The sequence below is a fragment of the Acinonyx jubatus genome, chromosome C1 (assembly GCF_027475565.1).
Source record: "Acinonyx jubatus isolate Ajub_Pintada_27869175 chromosome C1, VMU_Ajub_asm_v1.0, whole genome shotgun sequence".
NCBI lineage: Eukaryota > Metazoa > Chordata > Mammalia > Carnivora > Felidae > Acinonyx > Acinonyx jubatus.
Window position 1 is genome coordinate 79,198,238 of NC_069381.1, and position 22,153 is coordinate 79,220,390.

Genomic DNA, 22,153 nt, shown 5'->3' on the forward strand with positions numbered 1-22,153 from the left:
TCCCATGGCTGGCTCTTCTGGTCCTTTGATTCCTGTCCCTTTCTGGCTACTCACACCTGATATTAGAGCTTACTGGTTTACATTGTGCTTTCCCACGCGCTGTCCCCTGGGCCCCTCGCAGCCATGCTCAGCTAGGCTAAGTGCGTTGCCCAGAGGCTCACGGTAGGGCTACAGGCATGCTCCTACTGAGCTTTTCTGACAGAGCTCTCTCCAGTGGCCCTGAGGCTATCGGCAGTCTCTCCACAACCAGCCAAGGGTCAGAGCTACTGTTGGGAGCTTCCAGGAAGGAGCCCTCCCAGCTGCTCCACGGCTACTCCCACCCTCCATGACTTACGCAGTCTAGCGGGTTTCTCAAGAGCCAAGTGGTGGGGAAGAGAGTCCCCCCAACACCTGGTAAGTTCAACTGTCAAAGCCAAAGGGTATGACTGCAGGCAGAGAAAAGACACAGGTATTGGTGCCCTTTCCTTGTGACCTGTGTGTGGCTTGGAAGAGACCAGGGCTTGGTGGAGGGTCCACAGGAGCTAGAGAAGGAGGCTATGCCGTGTTAGGTTGGGGCGTATGCACATCCATGATTCATACTTATTTGCTCTGAAAGCAGCATTGGGCGTCCTGCTGGCAGGGAGCTTCCAAGGAGGCAGGAGGCAGGGTCCCTCTGGACCAGGGTGGGCTCAGCCTGTAGGAGGCAGGAAGTGGGGAGTGAGTGCCAAACTATACAAGGGAAGGTAAGCTGGTTGTGCCTGAGATGTTCTGATTAGACAGGTGTGCTGTCAGATCCTGGACCATCCGTGAGAGCTGTGTGACCTCGGATAATGTGCTTAACTGCCTGAGACTTGATATCTTCTAGATCTAGAAAACAAGGACACCGATACCTATCCCAGTCCTGTTGTAAGGACACACATGATACTTGAGATGCATGTAAACTTACCTGCACACAGTCACTCCTCTGTTTTACGTGTATTTTAAATTTTTGTAATGTTTACTTATTTTTGAGAGAGAAAGAGACAGAGTGTGAGCGGGGGAGGGGCAGAGAGAGAGGGAGACACAGAATCCGAAGAAGGCTCCAGGCTCTGAGCTGTCAGCACAGAGCCCAATGTGGAGCTTGAATCCACAAACTGCGAGATCATGACCTGAGCCAAAGTCAGACACTCAATCGACTGAGCCACCCAGGTGCCCCTGTTTTATGCTTTTAATTGTTTTATGAGGAACTTTTCTACATATGCTTTTCTCTTTTTCCATATCTTTAGGATATTTTTTTCACTTCAGTGTGAAATACATTGATAAGGTTTCATTAGTGGGCTCTTTATGTGGCTTTTTTTTTTTTTTTTTACAAGATCAAAGATGGTTTTTATTTCTTCCAGAGTCCCAAATTCTCAGATGAGGCATGTTTCTGGAAGTCGTATAGTTCAGGGATGTTTCAAATAACAACACAGTCTTTAGTAGATGAAGTCTCCGAATGAGGCTGTAATAAATAAGTGTCTATGTCCTCAGCTTATACTACCAGTATATCTTGAAACCAAAAGTAAGATGATTTTCCTGTTCCCACAGTCTATTTAATTCTTGTTTTAAAATATGAATGTTTCTACCATTTATAATTTTCTGTTTTGGAGGATTATTCTGACCACCACCTTTATGATGTTTTCTAATTTGCTTCTAAGTAGTGACTTTACTAGAGGCAACAAGTCTAACCAGTAGTCCAGTGAGATGTATTTTCCCTCCTGTGAGTTCTTGGTGACCATAGGAGGGCTCCTATCATCACCAAAAGCTACAGGTTCACCTGTGCTTCTCATTCTTCAGAAAGTTAAAGCATTCAGTCTTAAATTCCTGTTAAACAAAATGTGAGCCATTGTCTCACGGTTCTGAAAAGCCTCAGGGGAAAACATCCACTGTATTTTGATGATGGGCTTTCTGCCCATGAAGAATCACTGAAATTAACCAAATCTGTGGACTCTCATGGGGGTAATTAATTGTTCAGGCAGGTGGCCGGCTCAAGACAGTTCCTTTTCTCTGCCCCATCACAGCCCCCACTTCTAGGAGACTGTTTTCTGTGACAAGGATTTGGAAGAGAATGAGCTTTTTTCTGCCACAGATCACCTTGTGTAGTTTATTTGGGCATTCTGTAGCTGGTCTAACTATTCTATCTACGTACACAGCCAACGCTTTTGGAGATCTCTTAACTCACTGTCCTGTTCTTATTAGTGAGATTAGACATTGTTTTTTGTTTTTTCTAGGAACCTCATTGGAGTGATCCTCCATATTACTACAAAAGTTCTGTGTTTGTTTGCTTGTTTGTTTTTATAATTTATTGTCAAGTTAGCTAACGTACAGTGTATACAGTATGTTCTTGGTTTTGGTGGTAGATTCCCGTGATTCATCACTTACATACAACACTCAGTGCTCATCCCAACAAGTGCCCTTCTCAGTGACCATAACCCACTTTCCCCTCCTCCCGGCCCCCCCATCAACCCTCAATTTGTTCTCTGTATTTAAGAGTCTTGTTGTTTTGTTTTTTTTTTTTTAATGTTTATTTATTTATTTAAGAGAGAGAGGGAGAGAGAGAATCCCAAGCAGGCTCTGCACTGGCCCTGCCCTTCTCAGAGCACAAAGAACCTGATGGAACAGAAAGAGCTAAAACACATGAAACTTCCAAGGCAATACTACCAATTTCCTGCCCAGAAAAGTTGCACCGATTTATTTTTTTATCAGCAGGTGCCAAAAGGAAAGATTTGGGAACCTTTGTGAATTCCTCAAGCCTGTTATTACTGTTACAGCAATTAACAATAAAACCTATAAAAGACAAGGAGGTCTTTAAAAGACGTCCCCACAAAGGGGACATTGAGAAGTTGGTCTGAGTTCCCAGGGTGTGGAAAAGTGACAGCAGGAAATTGATAAGACAAAGCTTTAAAAAGTCCAAGGGATGAGGGCGCCTAGGTGGCTCAGTCGGTTAAGAGTCTGACTCCTGCTCAGGTTACGATGTCACAGTTCGTGAGTTTGAGCCCCACGTCAGGCTCTGTGCTGACAGCTTGAAGCCTGGAGCCTGTTTCAGATTCTGTGTCTCCCTCACTCTCTGCTCCACCCTGGCTCACACTCTGTCTCTCAAAAATAAATAAACATTAAAATAAATCAATAAGTCCAAGGGATAGAAGGAAGGCCGATGTGGGGGAAGGGTGCCTGTGGAGGTACTCCCCATGTGTGTTTTCATGCCTGAACTACACAGAAGCAGGATGGGGGCAGGATGGTAGCTCTACTTTACCCTTGCACTGATGTCTGGGTCAGCGCTGGGCACACAGTGGGGCTGGCTCTCACTTGGAGGAGGACCTGAAAGTGGATTTAAAAATGGCTGCCCGCAGGAGGAAGGGATAGTGGAATGCTGGGGCCGGGTCTGCCCCAGGCATAACTAGGAGCAAGCATCAGGTGGAAGAGACCTAAATGCCTTCAGATAACCAGCTCTCAACAACTTTGGCCACATTCTCAACAAAGCATTCAAAGGAGAGTATCATCCAGGCTTTATGGACCCTGTAACCTAATCAACTCACCATCAACCAGCTTGCACCCAGCACCTATTTAAATGCCTAGCCCTTGAATTGGGCCCTGTGGGGCTGCAGATGGGGTGCAAGCTGTGTATCTGCTTACGAAGAGCCTGTGGTCTTGGTGGGGAGGCAAGACCGGTGTGCCCAGGAAAACACCACAACCCACACAAGCTTGTGCAATGTCAGACCATGCACTGGGTGCAAGATGGTGTGGTGGAACCCTGAGGATAGGAGAGGGATGGACAGGACGGGGGCTTTGGCGAGGAAGCGAGGCTTGAGGCTTGGAGACCCCAGGGTGGCTGCCTTATGTCCTTGCTTCTTGTGAGGTGTGAAGAGCTGACCCTTCTGACAGGAGGAAAAGCAGCACCCACCACTTTCTAGGCTCCCTGCTCCTCCCAGCAGCCCCCAGCTCCACACATCAATGCTCAAGGGCTACTGGCGAAGGGAGAAGGCAGAAGGAGCAAAGAGGGGTGATCACAGAGCAGACAGAGCCCCAGCTCCTTCAACCGGGCCAACTTTGCAGCTGGCTCTCTGGCTGCAAAAGTGGATCTTCAGGGTCGCTTGCCCCTGGCAGGGAGGGGTTGGGGATGCATCTAAGTACGTCTTCTGAGAGTCCCCCGGATCTGATAAAAGCCCCAAAACCCCGCTCTGCAGCAAGGATCTGTCAACATCCTCACAATTGGATATCTGAAGTGCTGGCGTATTCACGCTGCTTAATCACCGCCCCACCCCTCTGAGGAAAAAAGCTGATTTCAGTCCCTTGAGGAGAAAGAAATAGCAGCGACCTTTCGCAGGACTGATAACTCGCTCCTTATAAGGAGTGGACAAACAAAAGCCCCATGCTCATGGCTCAGGAATGCAAGTCTCTGTGTGTGTTCTTTCTAACATTACCTGGTAATAAGCCACCACACCTGAGCCCGGCATTTCCAGGACAGCGGAATGGAGTGGACCTGCCTTCTCCTGGAGCCAAGAGAGTATTGATTGCTGTGGATAATCCCAACCATGAAGTTTCTCAATCAGGGCTGTAATTGGATTTAATGTGACCAATGAGCTGTTAAGAGGGGGAAAAAATGTTTTCTAAATTTGAGAAGCAAACTTTCTAACAGTTATATAAACTCCTGCCTCAGGGTGGATTATTATATAACCCCTGATAAAAAGAAGGGTCAAAATTCACAGCAATCAAAACTAAACGTCCCTCCAGGACCTAACAGAGTAATAAACCGTCAATAATTTTAGCTATTCTTTATTTATAGTGCCTCCCCTGCATCACACACCTGGCTTAGATTGGTTAATTCCTCCGGTAACCCAAGGATCATGTCCGTTTTACTGATAAAGTCTACTGAAGTTCAAGGAGAGGTTAAGTCATTTGCCTCAGTTCACACGGCTAGCGAGTGGAAGCAGAGAACTTAAACCCAAGTATTTTTGATGCCAAAGCCAGAAGAGTTCTTTCAGTGGGAGCCTCAAATACTTTCATGACTCTTCTCCCACCCCCAAATGACCAGGGTCCCTTCTGGGCTGTGCACAGTGAAAAATGAGTTTGGCCACTCCAATTTGTCCTGTTCCTCATGAGGACTTCCCAGACTTTCAAGGAATAAAAGAATGTTGTGTTTCTTCCTAAACTGTTTTTCCCTCCAGTCTTGTGCTGCTCAGAAAAAAAAAAAAAAAAAAAACAAAACATGGAACCAGGAAGACAAATCCCAGAGTGCTCTCTCTGCTCAACATTGGAGGCATCCAGCCGGCAGGGCAGCCTGAGGTCTTTTTGTGAAATGCTTCATGCTGAACTGCCCTGTCCCTATCCTCTGGCCTCCACCAACACCCACCCAGGCTTCATGTCTCTGGCTCCTGGAGCTAGTCAGCTGGGCCAACCTCACCCCAATATTTGGTGTGGCTGCACAGACATTCTGACACCTCGACCCCTCATTATTCATTCAAACAAATATTTTGTACTCATTATATATGCAAGGCACAGTCCTAAGTTCTTGTGGGGTAAGGCAGAGATGGTCACTGCCCTCTGGGAGCTGACATTCAGGAATGTGGAGTAAATCACCAACTAGTTAATTGCTTGACTGCAATTATGTAAGTCCTGTAGGGATTGCTAAGTTGCTAGAAGAGTCCGTAACTGGGGCAGGGATGAAGGTCCTGCTAGGACTGAGGGATCAGGAAGTCTCCCCAGAAGAAGACAAGATGGCCGGATGCACAGAAAGAGGGGTCAGTGGTACAGAGGGGTAAGTAGGATCTGAACCTGAGGGCCCTGTGTAGATCTGGGCTTGATCTTTGAAATGATGAGACTCATGTGTAGGGTTTAGGTGGTGACTTATATGTGCATGTAAATCAGGGAAGAAAGAAATGATGTGTATGTCAACAAATTCTAGATCATGCTGAGAATTAACAATTGCTTTTTGGCTTTTGGTCCCCCTGAAACAGTAAATTTCTAGTCAGTTAAATGCTGTCATTCAGAAGGGGGTCATAATGTTCGCTCTTGACAATGGTGATTTATGCTCAGGAAGTGGAAGCATTCCCGCGCCCGTGCCCCAGTCTGGACCTGGAATGGTCTTCTCCCATAGCCACGCTCAGAAGTAGGCTCCTTGAGGCCAATTCAGAGAGGTGGATCTGGGAGCGGAGGGTGGGGGGAGAGGTAAGACAAAGAGTAGCATGGTGCTGGGACCTGGTCCCTTTTGTCAGGATGTCCTTTCCCACAAACCCGAACAGCATTCTCAGAGTCTGCCCTGACATGTCACCACTGACGCCTTTGACTCTGGAGCCTTTTTCCATGGCAGTAATTAAGGCCTTGCCCCAGAGGACCCAATGAAGTCTCCTCTCACCCTACCATCCTGGGTCTTAAATGCCTAGAAGGAGACGCGCTGTTCCCAACTGAATCCCTAGGAGGAATGTTTATAGTGGACAACTCTGAGAGCTAGTTGGGGCCTAGGGAGGGGATGGAAAGGAAAAGTTCGGGTATCAGGAAGGGTTTTTTGATCAATCGAATGGTGGGGAGGCAGCAGGCAAAAAACCTCTGTGACTATAGCATGACGCACCAAGAGATATGTGAAAGCTTTGAAAGCTCGACTTGTCCAGAACCGAGGAAGATTGAAACACACACACACACACACACACACACACACACTATATGCTTCTTATGTAAGGGAATGTTAACCTTTCTTTAAAGTATTGTTCTTGGGGTGCCTGGGTGGCTCAGTCGGTTAAGCGTCCGACTGTGGCTCAGGTCATGATCTCACGGTTTGTGGGTTCGAGCCCCACATTGGGCTCTGTGCTGACAGCTCAGAGCCTGGAGCCTGATTCAGATTCTGTGTCTCCCTCTCTCTCTGCCCCTCCCCCCCACTCTCTCTCTCTCTCTCTCTCTTAAATATAAACATTAAAAAAATTTTCTTAATGTTCTTAAAATTATATTGGGAGACCACATTTTTTTAACTTGTGAGAATGTATCTCCCAATCTCAATAAAACGTAACTAAAAAAATCACAAACATCCCCTAACCATGACTATATTTAGTGTCAGTGACCAAAACGCATGACGACTTGCAGTATTAGCAACCTAGTGGCAACGCCTCTTCTGCCAGCCTCTTTTCCTAGTATTTCGTACATTATCACACATCTGAAAATTTTCCATGGAGCTTGTCCCCTCCAGAAAAGTGCTGGGAGCGAGTTCCCAGGCAGTGCTGCTATCATGTGCTGAAAAGAATGTGAGAAAAAGGAGATAACATTTGAAATGGGGGAAAAAAAAAGGTGGGAATTTCTAAACCACATGTTGTTAGTTCTGCTTCACAGCTATGATGAATTGACAACCAATTAGCAAAAGGCCAAATTTATGTGTGTGGCATTGTCTTGGGTGGTGGCTGGATCCCAGAATGTCACGTCACCAGTTCCACATTGCGTGGCTTACGAGCCAAGGCGTTGTAGAGTCTTTGCCCCATGCTGGGGCTCTGTTCCCAGCAGAGGAGGAAATGTTTCCTTGTTCTCCAGCTTGATATAGTGGCTTGTGCCTTGGCTGAGGCATCAGGAGACTGTTCTAGAAGCAGTCAGCTCTGCTTATTATCAGCTGTGTACTTTGGCCTAGTATTGTAACCTCCTGGAATCTCTATTTCTGTATCTCTAAAATGACAGCAACAACTCAACAGCATTTGACTGACGACAGACTATGTTAAGATTTATTTTTTAAATGAGTTTATTTATTTCGAGACAGAGAGAGAGAGAGAGAGAGATGAGGGAGGGGTAGAGAGAGAGGGAGAGAGAGAGAATCCCAAGCAGGCTCCGCACCATCAGCAGAGAGGCCAATGTGGGGCTCCAGCTCACAAACCCTGAGATCACGAGCTGAGCTGAAACCAAGAGTTGGATGCCTAACAGACTGAGCCACCCAGGTGCCCCTGTATGCTAGGCTTAAGTGTGTATGAGTTAGGGTGAAGTCATGGATATAAGACATTGAATGATTACTGCATGTAAGATGACTCCAAATATTAGAGCGTCCCCATTTATCCAATGAGAGTTTAATAGAGGATTCTGTTGATATGAATATAAAAATATATATATGTATGAATAGAGGATTCATATTTATATCAATAGACATAAATGAATGAGACAATTATCTGTGTATAATAGTTAACATATTTTAATTACCTATATATAAAATCACAAATGCTGTTTATTAATTTATAAACACTGATTAATATGTTAATAGTTTAAGTGATATAAGTAAAATCTTGGATTGCGAGTAACTTATTCTGCAAGTGTTCTGCAAGATGAACAAACATTTCTGATTTTAACTTGATAAACGAGTGATGTCTTCAATACGAGTAGTATGTGATGCCAACCATCACGTGATCAACTGAGCCAATGGTTCTTGAAATTCGCTTTGATATCCAAGTGCTTTGGATTGTAAGCATGTTTCTGGAATGAATCATGCTCACAAACTAAGGTTTTACTCTATTTAAAAATCACATCATGTTAACAATGTAGACATGTAGTCTTTACCCACTCGCAATGCAATGCTTTTAATCAGACTCTTCCAAGGTGCCTTATGCATAAATGTCTTGGTCTTCAGGACAGTTTTCTGGAGCACATCATCTGCATATCCACCCAGGTTGCTTGACATTCAGCACTTTTTGAATCTAAGTACAATGTTGTCATTGGAAAATTTACCCCAAGCTACAAGAATCCTTTCCTTATTTGTGATCTCATAAGATAACCACTTACTTATTTTTAAACTATAGCATGGAGTAGTATTGATTTTTAACATGATCTTTATATGGTTTGTTTACTGTGGCCTCTAACACTCAATAGTCAGGGGTCAGATCCCCAGGAATAAGTGTGTCAGATTCCTCTTTCCCCTACCTTCCTGTATTGCCAGGAATCTTCCATAGGATCCCACATTAGCATTGCTTTAGATGGCTTAAGACTAAGATGTCTTCATTTTGTTGTTCAACATAAAGTGATTAAAGAAGTTTCCTGTATTCTGTAAGGATTCCAACATAAGATGACTCTGAGGTATGATTTTGGAGGTAAAAGGCATGATCATATTTGACAATTGCAATAGAAGTTAGAGGGTATTCAAAATCCCAGCTGCCATCCTCCTGACAAGACATTAATAAAATATCCTTGCCTTTTGTTCAGTTGAGACAGATTAGAGTTTTTCCCAAGGAGCCTTACCAAGAACCGAAGGAAATCTAAGAACTAAAGATAGAGACCTCCGAGGGTCTCAGTGTTACTGTTCCATTCTGCATTCTGCAGGCTGCAGGCATTGTCTGTCCTGTGCTTGTCTCAGCTTTTCCCCCCTCTACATCACTGTGGGATTGGGGTCGGTGTGGGAATGATAATAGAAAGCCACTGGGATTTGGAGGAAGGCGAACAGAATTCAAACCAACATCTACCTCTCACTGGCTTGAAGACTCTGGATACATCGCTTCACCTGTCCAAGCCTTGATTTCTTCATCCATATAATGGTGAGAAATCTCTTAGAGAATCTTTGAAGATTCTCTCTGAAGATTAACTGGGATTGTGTATCCAAGGTTCTCAGCCCAGGGCCAGTCCGCTGAGGTAAGAGTTGTTGGACCCATTGACAACCATCAAGTCCATTTTGTTCTCTTGTGTATTTCCTGGGGTGGACAGTGAATGGGCAGGGGGAGATGGCCCATTTCCCCTTTCTAGGGATGGCTTAATAATATGGTAGCCCTAGCAATGACTCTGAACCACTCTATTACCTTTTTTCCAGTGAGGATTAAAGTTTTATTTGATATTTACTAAATGAAATACCTTTGTCAGGGGCGACCTCCAGGTGTCAAGTTAGCTTCTTTGATTTAGCATCTGATCTAGAAAAAGCACCCACCACCATGGTCCAAAGTTATTCCTCGATCTTTGGAGAGGAAGCAAGTTTGTAATTTTTCCCACTTGCACAGGGAATGTTCCCCAGGCAGAGGAAGGAGAGGCACTTGTCAATGCACCTTTGCCTCCTGAACCAGCCACACATATTTCACAGGGCCTAAGAAGTCTTAGCTCTTCCATGGCCCCCCAAAAAGTAGCATCCTTCCACTTCTGTGGTCTCCCCTCAGTCAGGCCTAGCTAGGCAAGACAAAAAATTAGTTTAACTCTCTCTTAGATGGGCCTATCTTTATTGAAGAACAGACCTTGATAAGTATCTAGAGAAAGAAGGTGAGATCCTGAATCATGCCTTAGCTGAGGACAAGCACATTAATAAACATTAAATTGATTTAATTGGGGTGCTGGGTGGCTCAGCCAGTTGAATGTCTGACTCTTGGTTTTGGCTCAGGTCACGATCTCACATTCATAAGTTGGAGCCCTGTGTCAGGCTTTGTGCTGACAGTGTGGAACCTGCTTGGGATTTCCTCTCTCTCTCTCTCTCTCTCCCTCTCTCTCTCTCTCAAAATAAAGTTAAAAAAATTTTTAATTGATTTCATCAACAATTAAATTTTTCTGAATTAGAATTTAATGGGAACTCAGAGGTAGGGGAGAGCAGATAAAGTTTAGTTGTGGAGGGATTGATGAGAAAAGAAAGATGACAAGCTGTATGGTTGGGGGCAAAACAAACTGGTAAGAACAAGGAAGTCTACTTGATGATCTGCAATCATCTGCTCTGTGCTGGCATGATCTGCCCCCACGCTTCCTTGCCCCTCCAGGAAAACCCATTTCACAGGCATTCACACAGCCTTGGTGGGAATCTAGGGAAAGTGCCGAGCTCCACATAGGTCGCCCTGGCGTGAAACCGGGACAACATCTACAGAACAGGGAGCAGAGGTAGAAACTGAATTTGATGGGAAGTCAGCCTCAAGGCTGACTATGAAGAAGACTCCTCAGAATTTGCGGATGTCTGAGGGGGTGATTTGTAGTTCTGATAAGTCTGTATTTGAGCCAAGGTTGATGTATCTTAAGGGACAAGATGTATTCTCTGGGTGTCGTGCACATGATACATCTTGGACAAACTCGGCCAGTTTATCCCAGCATCTTTGGGGCAGCCTTGCTGGGCCTCAGGGGTGTGTGGCTCTAGAGCAGGGAACTCTGTACTGTATAATCTCAGAGATAACCACCATCTTCCTAGCCTGTCTCTCTCCCAGAACAGAATCAGGACCTGCGGGCAGAATTCTTCGGCATTCCCTCCTTCCCTTGTTCTGGATCCCCAGTCTTCATTGGGTTTACATCTACCATGTCCCTCTGAGATGGAGGTGGGCAGGTGGTGGGTCCTCACCTTCAAGATATACAGAAAGAGTTCCAGAGAAGTTTAACTGCAGGTTCCAGTATCAAAGGGAGGCTCTTCCCATGAATCACAGCATCCTGCCCATCCTAGCCCTGACTCCTGTGTTCCAGGAACGAGCTGGCCAAAGGAAGCCTGTGGGACATCTTTAGGGCATTCACTCCCCTCCTCTGCCAGACACAGAATTATCTGGTCTCTCTGTATCACCCAGATGTCTGATTCCCAGCCAGGGTCTCTCCCTTCTCCAGACATTCCAGTGGGTTTGTAGAAGTGGCCATGTTGACTGTCGAACCCCTCGGCCTTAGACCTGGCATTTTTCCCTTCTTCAACTTCTTATCAGCTGCTTCCTCAGGGAATATTTAATAGAGAAGAGCCAGGGACTGACAGGCTCACCGGCTCTGATTTGTCCTCTCAAAGCCTCAGCAGACTCCCTGGCTGATGGTTTTCCCTTATCAGTATCCTGCAGGATTTCTGCCACATAGATCTTCTGATCTGCCCCCTCTGTTCTTCCTGGGGACATTCCCCCATCCCCTGGCTTTCCCTGCCAGGATGCTTTTTGGCAGAACTGTTGGCTTGAACTGTTGCTGGACCTCTGGGAATATGAAGACAAACATATTAAGAAAACCTTAGGTTTTAACTTACTCCTCTCTGGGGCACCTGGATGGCTCAGTCGGTTAAGCATCCGACTCTTGATTTTGGCTCAGGTCATGATCTCATGGATTATAAGTTTGAGCCCTGCGTTGGGCTCTGCGCTGACAGTGAAGAGCCTCCTTGAGATTATCTCTCTCTCCTTCTCTTTCTGCTCCTCCCACATCTCTCTCTCTCTATCAAAATAAGTAAACTTGAAAAAAATTTTACAAATTTAACTTAACCCTCTCTTCACCAATCAGCTTGCTCCCTCCGTGCCCATGGCTGAGGCATTTGTGAAGTATCCCCAGAGCCTGGTCATGACCTCTGACACATCTTTCTGCCCCTTAGGAAACTCCCCCTTCTCACTACCTTTTAGACTCTACAGAATTCACTGGGTCTTCCTACTTTGAAAAATACTAGCTAAAATTTATTGAACACATTATATATTCCAGGCACTGTACTAAACACTTTATAGTCATTGTTTATTCAGTTCTTGCAGCAAGCCAGTAGAATAGGAGCTATTATTGTTCCTTCATTTTACAGAGGAGGGAACTGAGGCACCCAAAGGCTAGATAACTTTCCTACATGGTCAGAAAGGGACTGCTAACTCCAGAGTCTGTGCTCTTTTTTTTTTTTTTAATGTTTATTTATTTTTGAGAGAGCCAAGTAGCAGAGGGGCAGAGAAAGGGGAACAGAGGATCTAAAGTGGGCTCTGACAGCAGTGAGCCCAGCCTGATGTGGGGCTTGAACTCACGAACTGAGAGATCATGACCTGAGCTAAAGTCAAATGTTCAACCAACTGAGCCACCCAGGTGTCCCCAGAGTCTGTGCTCTTTATGTCTGTCTTACTGGGCCTTATTATGTATGTCAGTTATTTCCTTTGCTAAAAGAAAAGAACTGCCTACTTCCTGCCCACACAGTGAGTACATGAGTATATGTGTCTGGTTGTCCTTTGCCTCATATACGTAATGGGTAACAAGTAGTGTTGGATGGGTGGAAGAATGGATGAGTGGATAAGTGGATAGATGGGTGGACAGATAGACAATAGGTGGGTAGGTGGGAGATGGATGGATGGATCAATGGATGGATGGACAGACGGACAGACAGATGGGTGGATAAGTGAATGATGGGTGGGTGGATGGATGGGTGGATGGATAATGGGTAGATAGACACATGCATGGATGGGTGGACTGCCATGTGATCTAAGATCTTTTGTATAGAAAAACATTTTGGAATACAAGGAATGCAGATAATCCAGAGATGCACCCTCTCTGGCTGCTTTGTTGCTTTTTTGTCCAAATCCTACAGGCTGTTATGTTTGCAAGAAGAGGGCTTTCTCCAGGTCCCTAAGCCCACAGAACAAACAGAGCGGCTTTGTTCCTACTAATAGTTATTTCCGCTTGCATTTATTTTCTTAGATGCTTCATGCTAACTTTGGAATTCGAAACATATTTGCTTAGGGAGGCTCAGTTTTTAGGAAGGCTAGCTGTTCTCTGATCCCAGCGGGGGCCTGTGGCCCAAACCTAGCTCAGGAGCATCAGGCTGTGGGATTTGTTGTTTATGTCTGCAAGTCTGAGGCACCCCTGTTGTGTGGAAACAAGGAAATACACGTGAACCAATATACTGCTACAAAACAGAGGCTAGAACTGGGTATAGCCCTTCCTTTTAACCCAGAACAAGTTCTGGAAAAGGTGAGCTTGCAGGATGAGAACAAACTTACCATCAGGCCTCCCTGCTCCTTCACTTCCAGATTCCTACCTATCTTCACTCTGTTTATACAGCTCTCAGATTTGTCTTCTTTTTCTGTTGGTTCCATATGACAAACTCACTCTTGCTAAAGTAGTAGTGAGTTACCACTTTCCTCTCCTGTTAGAAAGATGCCCCTCAGTAAAAGCCATGTTAAACTCGAAGGAAGACTTGCTCAAATTATACCAAGCAAGTGGCCCAGGCCACTGGGCCTGTCATTCAGGCTAGCCTGTTCATTTGTGATTTAGCTTTATGTACTCTTTTATTAACCTGAAGTCAGACAGGTCTGGAGAACAACTCAAGGCCAAGTCTTTTTCTCCTTGACTCTGGTATCTCTAGAGAGGCTCTTCCTGTCTTATTCAGGACCAGGATTTGGGCACAAATATGCGAACTGCTCTCACCAACCCCACCACCCTCATTCCATGTCTCACTGGCGGGTCTGTAACTTACCAGAAATGGCCTGCCCTGCCCCTTACATGGGGTCCATCTGCCTTTTCAGAGTGACCAACAGGCCCTGGTTATGAGACCTGGGCTGCCGTGTGCCTCTGGCAGGACCTGACATTCATCTTCAGGTACTTGTGGTGCAAGAAAGTAGAGTTACCTCCATGGTAAAGTTTCCAAGATATTGACTAATACATACATTTTGGCCTGGACATAAAAAAAAAAAAAAAAAAAAAAAAAAAAAGGAAAGAAAAATTGTATTTTCCCATCTTTGGTCTCACTCTAAGCTTTTCAATAAAATCCACATGCCCAGCTCTAATCGTTTTGTCTGAGTATGTGCTAAGATTACAAGTAATCTTAGTGAACTCTCTGCATGAAAATCATCTTTCCAAAAAAAATAAATAAATACGAGTTCTTTATTTAGTAAAGCGAGTTCTTTCCCTAGTGCTCCAAATCCTTTTTGTTATTGAAATGACAATGAGAGATTTAGTTGTCATATCCAATCAGCCGATTTAATGTGAAAACGAATTAAGTCTTTATGCCCCATGAACTGTGAACAAACCTGCCCATTACAGGTATGCCCCAGTCCCTGGCAATCATTTATGCCAGGTTCCGGAATTTCTTTTTAATTCAGATGGGAGAATGATTAGAGGGAGGGAAGATATGCTCCTGGCAGAAGGAAAGTTGCCAGTGTGGTGCCTGTGTGAAACTGGGAGAAAGGCATCCTGTCTTCTGGGCGGATGCAGTGTCTCCTGGTCCCAGGGCTCGGGGAGCAGAGTGCAGACTGATTTCAGCCCTCAGCCCCTCAGCAGGTGGTATGTGAGGCAGCCCCAGCCCCTGGCCACACAGCCTTGTGAGAGGGTCTCTGTCCTGCTCTGGAGAGGGTTAGTCCAAACTCAGCTCTTGGAATGCCTGCTTTAGATTTGCCCACCAGAGACCTGAGGACAGTGAACAAGTCAGTGACAGAGTGATGAGGGTGAGAGAGTTCCCAGGCTGGCCAAAGGCTGCATTATCCCTGCTTATTCAGAGGCTTTCATCGACCATGTCTACTCAGCAAAAACGACATTGGATCTCAACCCATGCAAACTGCAAATTTCTCTGAAATCATCTATTCAAGATAGCTCTTAGCTATGTAAAGCATAATTGATAGCAAAGCTGGAAGCGTCCTTGAGAGGCAGTCTAGGTCACTCCCAGCCTTTAGGCAAAACCACCTCTAAACTGTCCTAGAATTCCTGGCAGCTGATGGAGAGGTCACTGGTTTGAGCCTTCCTTGGAAAAAACATTAAAAAAACCTTTTTTTTTTTTAATGTTTATTCATTTTTGAGAGACAGTGACAGAGTGTGAACAGGGGAGGGGCAGAGAGAGAGGGAGATGCAGAATTCAAAGCAGGCTCCAGGCTCTGAGCTGTCAGCACAGAGCCCGACGTGGGGCTCAAACTCACGAATTGTGAGATCATAACCTGAGCACAAGTTGGATGCTCAACCGACTGAGCCACCCAGGCACCCCAGAAAAAGATTTCAGATGGACTCTCAAGGCTTCCTGAATGCTTATATTTTTATTTGTAATTATACCATGCAATACAAGGAAAATTCGCTATTAAGTCAGATATCAGCATCCTACTCCCACCACAATTCTCTTCCTCCTCCTCCTCCTCCTCTTCCCTTTCCTCCTTTTCCTTCTTTTTTTCTGGTCTGTTCCCTGGGAGACCACTCTGAAAAAGTTATTAACAAGTTTCAAGTTGTTTGAGCGAGTGTTCAGGCACCACATCTGTGACGGAGTAGAGGAAGCAGGACCAGGCAGAGTTAGAGGCAATTGTCACTGTAACCACCCTAGTCCCAGCTTAACCCAGCAGAACACACTCCTCGCTCCCAGCATCAAAGGCATCTGTCTCAAGAAAGGACTGTGATGGGTGCAGGAAGGGTCCTATGCCCACTCCTTGGTCCAATCAGTATGGCCAGCAGGGGATGAGCAATTATGATTGGCCAGTCCTAGGTCACATGGCCACTGATATCAGGATAATGGGGAAGCTTCCTGCACAGACAACAATATCTACCACACACCTCTAATGCTCTGTCTCTCTGAAAATTGCTGAAAATATTAGTGCCTTAATACAGTGACTAATAGGAGACACTCAGTAGATGGTCATCTTCATTTCTTTTATCGGCATCATTAGAACTAATACAATGTTTTCTCTAGTCTTGGGGCAAATGGGTGCTGATAAAATCAACATTGGCTCAAATCTCAGCCCCAAATTTGAACTGAGCCCGAACTTTTCTGAACCGAGAATGTTTAGCAAACATGTTACTCTAACAAATTTGATCTTTGTGTGTCCTTATACTTTATGAGCCAGAATGGGCCTGAATCATGGCAACCATCATAAGGATGCTTATCTCTCTAACAGCTTCAGTGCTCTGAAAGTATTTCCCAACAAAGATAGTCACCAGTGTTTTTCTGACCTTTTCATAGAGCCAAAGCATTTGGATAAAATGTAGAAAATTCCTGTCTCTGAACTGAGTGTCCGCTGCTTTCAGGGCCTCATTCCTAAGGATGGATCTTATATGTCCTTCCCCACCTCAAAACCTTAGGCCTCTCCAGAGCCTCATGAAGAATTAAGGACAGAGAGGTATGGGCCTTCAGTGACAATCCCACCACCCCTACTCCCCTGCATAGTGCTATACTGTGCCAACTGGATATCTGGACATTCCCCAAACTCCCGGCCCCCTGCCCTTTGCATCTGTAACATGCCATTCCCTCTGCAGGAACACATTCTTTCCACTTCCTACCCACCCCTCAAAATCCTATCCATTTTCAAGCCCCACCTCAATGATCTCTCCTCCAGGAAGGCTCTCCTACCCTTTCAACCAGCTGTGATTTTGACTACCTTTTAATCTTTTTATGGAATATACATTGTGCCTTATGCTGTGTTCACCTGAGTGATGAGTTTTGTAATTCAACTCAAGGACATTTATTGAGAACCTACTATGTGCTGTGCCAACCAACAGGGGGCTCTTAGTAGCCTAGGTGTTGCATATTTCAACAGATGAATTTCCAGGATTTTAAAAAAGATTTACTTCTAGCTCATGTTTCAGATAATACTGTCACTGCCTGCTCAGAGCTTTGCTGTCCTCAACTACAGAATGAGCTTTGGGCTACATGGTCACCAAAGATCCTTTCTCGCTCCGCAATGAATCTTTCTTATATTCCTTTTTTCCCCTGTTTATTTATTTTTGAGAGAGACAGGGGGAGCATGAGCAGGGGACAGGCAGAGAGAGGGGGAGACACAGAATCCGAAGCAGGCTCCAGGCTCTGAGCTGTCAGCACAGAGCCCATGTGGGGCTCGAACTCAAGGACTGTGAGATCATGACCTGAGCTGAGGTCAGATGCTTTAGGCAGCCTGAATCTTTCTTATATTCTATATTCACCTTGTCAGCACTTCCAGTGATCAATTCTGCTCCTCTTATTATCATCCAGTGATACAGTGTCCCTCTGAGCTTCAGAGAATGTGGGCAGAAGTTTGAAATTAATATGTAATTAGCATATCTGTGTTTGCTGAACATGGTCAACCTCGTGGTTAAGTTGATGACAAGCCACCCTGTCTATCTAGACCTCAGTCACCTCATCTGTAAAATGGGATGGTTGCAGTAGAGGCCACTATGGCCCCTTCCAGCTCTGATGTTCCTTGATTGATTATCATTCTCTGTCTCTCTCTTCCCACAAAGAACTCATTGCACTCTTTAAAGACATTGCTGCCAAGCACCAAAACACATACTCAGCCACTCCCAACCTCACCGAGGGAGATGAGTCAGTTTTAAAGTGGCTGCAACTTGGTCTAGAAGGCTTGAAGTTCAGTCACCAGCCACCATTCTCAATGCAAATTTGCTGTGGGAATCAGTGGATCAAATTTAATCTCTGGAGAGGAAAGGGCAGTAGCCAACACTACTTCATTGAAAAACTCCCCCATCTTACTTCATCTCCCACCTCCCTTTGCCCTCTTTGCTGCCTCCACTCCTGGCCACGTTCCCCTGTGTGGAATGAAGCTTTGTCTGTGGCGCCATGTTGACTCTTCATCGGACTCAGCCTGCTTGTTGGCCAGCTACCCATCACTCAAAGAATATGATGTTCAATGAAAATTTCAGTCCGTTAATTCCAATTTTTCTAAGTAGAAAAGAAGGTTTTTTTTTTTTTAACTGACTTCCTTTTAGACTACTATATTAGCCATGATTTCCATCTTCCTGTCAAATATGCCGGTGGGATGCCCCACATGAGAAGTCTGCACCATGTGCTTAAATGCTCCCACCAGCTGAGCTCTGTGTTTACCAAGAATCAGCCACGCTCATCCCCCAGCCTGTTTATAGGAGTCCTTGTGACTGTGGTGATGTACTTTACTTGAATATTATATAAATCAATTAAGTATGAGTACAAAGAGAGTTGTTTATTATCTAAAAACCAAAGGAAATGCTCAGTAAAGAGTAGACAAAATTAAATTCCTAAAAATATTTGCAGTCAGTTTTGCTGTATGGCATAAGTGTTGCTGTTGTGTGACAAACAATGAAAATACAGAAACATCCTACATTCAGGTTGTTATGCAGTGTCTATGTCTTCTTGTTCCACTTTGAAGAAGCTATAATTAAAAATTGTAGATGAGACCTTATGGTGGTAGCCGATGCAAAAGCGACAACACAAATGCCAATCAAAAGGCCCCAACTCAAAAGAAAAAAGTCTTAGCCCAATCAAAACATTGACTCACATAGTAAGTTTTAAGTTAAAACACAATACATAAGCTGTGTTTGAATCAATTGTTTCATGTATTACATCTAAGAAGATTTCAACTGAACATAGATGAACACCATTCTGCAATGTAGGACCCAAGTATGTTACAGAACTTTTCAGTTCACAGTTTACATTCAGATCTTAGAGTGTCTCCGTAATTTTTATTATTATTATTAAAAGTTTTAAGCGCGTACAAAACTCGAGAGAAAAGTAGAGTGAACCTCCGTATCCCATCATCCAAATTTGCCATCCATGTTTCATGTACTTCTTTTTTTCCTTTCTGATATATTTTCAGCACACTTTAGATATTGTGTCATTTTTACTTTATTGTGTCATTTACTTTATTAGATATCTCTAAAAAATATAAAATTAAAAAATAAACAGTGTCTTATATAACTACAGCACCATCATCATGCTTAACATAACTAGCAGCAATTCTATGGTATCCTTTGCTACTTTGCACATACTCAATTTTCTCAGAATGCCCCTAAAATGCCTTTGTACTGTTAGTTTGTTCAAATCATGATACAAATACAATGTACACGTTAGGCTTGGTTATGTCTCTTTGGTGTTTTTAAATTCAGAACACTATTTTCTCATTTTTTGTTTCTGCTCTTACTGTTGAAGAATTCTTACTTTTATTAAGAGAGATGTGAGAAGTTCAACATAATTGACAAGGGTTAGTGTAATGGCAAGGAATCTCAAAAAATGCCAGAATGAGCCCAAAGTCTTTCAAGGTGGTCAGTGAGCTGATGCTCTTATGGCCCACAGAAAAGATTTTACTCCTCTCTGACAAAATAAGCAGAGATCTGGAGTCTGGATTTAAAGGTGAAAGGTTTAAAGTTCTAAAACAGGTTCATTCTATCAACAACAAAGGCTTAAGCCATCAAGGAAATGCAAATCAAGACCACAGTGAGAGACCACTTCGTACCCACTAGGCTGGCTATAACACATATAACGTATGATAATACATGACTCACTAGAAATGCAAGGTGGTACGCTGAAATGGTGCCTTGGAAAAACATTCTAGAAGTTTCTCAAAAGGCTAAACAGAGCTTACCACATGATCTAGCAATTCTACTCCTAGGTTTATACCCAACAGAACTGAAAACATGTCCACACAAAACTTATACATAAATGTTCCTAGCAGATAAGTGGAAACAACCCAAATGTCCACAATGAATGGCTACATTCCTGTGCTACATCCACAAAATGAAATGTTATTCACGATAAGGAGGAATGCAGTATTGATACATGCTACAACATGGATGAACCTTAAAAGTACACTAAGTGAAAGAAGACAGTCCAAAAAGACACGTATATGAGTGCATTGATATGAAATGTTTAGAATTGGCAAGTCTGCGAGAAAGAAAGCAGGTTCGAGGTTGTCTAGACTAGGGAGATGGGGGAATGTTAGAGGGGGTGGTGGCTGAGGGGCGTAGGATTTCTTCTGAGGGTGATGAAGATGTTCGGAATTAGTGGTAATAGTTGCACCCCGCTGTGAGCATACCACAAGTCATGGACTTGATACCGCCAAGGGTGAATTGTGTGGCATATGAATTGTATCTCAGCAACACTGTTAAAGCATACACACACACACACACACGCACACACACACAAAGGTTTGAGTCCATTTTTAGCCAGCTTTGAGCATGCAGAAGGACCCTACTGGGAGGGTCCACCTCCAGAGAGGACAGGAGGCCTGCCTGTTGCTGTCACAAAGTATGACTCAGTGCCAGTGCAGGCCACCAAGGGAGAGTACATGGTCTCCTCTATTGGTCCCTACTGTCTTCTGGAGTGGGTTGGTCCTGGGTTATGAACTAGACAACCTCCTGACCTTGGTTTCAGTAAGACCATGAAAGGAAACCCAAGAGGGTCACAAAGGAAAATTCATTTTCATTTTCGCCCACCTGATTTCCCGCCGGACTGACCACATTTCCTCTGAGGCCTGCGCTAACCCTTGTTTCCTGCCTGCCTTCATGGAAGGCAGGGTAGTTCGGGTCCAGATGCTTCACCCTCAGGGAAGTAGAAAGAGAGGGAGAAGCTGTGGGTCAGCCACACCACCTTGACAGCCTCCTTGCCCCCTGAGAAAGTTGGAAATACCCAGACAGGAAGTCAAAAGTGGGCTTTTCTAGGCAGTCGATGAAGATAAGACTCCATTGCCACATGGGTTCAGCCTGGGCTTCTGTGTGATTGGCGGGACTGTTGAGCAATGCCTAGCATGAGATTATAGCCAGGGAGCAGTGGGATGTTGGTGCAGACGTTTACTTGCCTGATTTTGAAATCTTCAGGCTGTTCAAACTGTTGTTCTTGTCAGAAATGGAATCTGCCTGGCCCACGCATCTCCAATTATCCCTCAGGCCACAGTATCCTATGCCCATTTGGCAAAGGCACAGGCCTTAGGAGAAGCATGTGAGCCCCCTGAAATTGCAGGGCAAGTGGGTCTTCAGAAAGGCCTCCTGGTCTGCTGTTTATAGGGAAAGCTCCATTGACGGAAGGGCAGCCGTGGGTGGGCCCAATTCCCATGAGGCTTTGAGGACTCTCCTGGGACAGCAGAGACCTTACAGTGCCCTCCATCCTTGCTCCCACTGCTTCCCATTCCTTATCCCACTCAGAGGATGAGGAGTCACAGGCCACAGCCCTTCCTAGCAGCTCCAAGGGAACAGGTAAATAAACAGAAGACAAACATCAGTAAGAAAGAGGGCAACTCGCAAAGCAGGTGTATCCAGGGAGAAGAATCCGGAGAAAATATTAAGTGGTTGTTTGGAGCGTCGATGCTAAAGAAATGCCCTCTCTACCCTTGCCACTCCATCCCCTTGCTCTTGTCCCCAGCCCTGGACCCCAGGAACCCGCACCCAGGAGCTGGTTGTTCTGTGTACCTGGCCTTCAACATGTCCTCTGTCCCCCCACCTCTTCTCCTTCCTCTCCACCAGCGCCCAGGCCCTGCAGTTGGGCAGGTGGGAGTTAGAATCCTTGCTGGGTGATCGTGGCCGAGAGACCAGCCTCATGCTTCCCACTTAGGCTCTGCCTGTCCCAGGAGCACTACCAGTGTGCACCTCCTGGGGCCATCCGTAGTAAGGGTTGAATGAGAGATGTTAAGCATAGGAAGTTTTTTCTTTTTTTTTAATTCTCTTTTCTCTCCCTTCTTCCACTCTTTTCATTCCTTCCCCTAAACTTAACCTTTGCCAGGCTCAAGCATCAGTTGTAAGCTGGGAGTGCCCCATTTATAGCTGGTTTTCAGGGTGCCATGCAGCACCCTCTGACCCCCTGTGCCTGGCTCTGGAGTCCCCTGAGCTGCTCCCTCAAGCCCTGTCTCATGCACAG

At 45.0% G+C, this 22,153-nt stretch overlaps 1 protein-coding gene and 1 pseudogene across 7 annotated transcripts in view; one reads left to right on the top strand and one right to left on the bottom strand.

Annotated features, from left to right (window-relative positions):
- Positions 1-22,153, top strand: part of SLC44A3 (solute carrier family 44 member 3) — a 331,249-nt gene that overhangs the window by 83,149 nt on the left and 225,947 nt on the right. The window lies entirely within an intron of this gene.
- LOC113599058 (KATNB1-like protein 1) lies at positions 1,415-21,837 on the bottom strand (annotated as a pseudogene).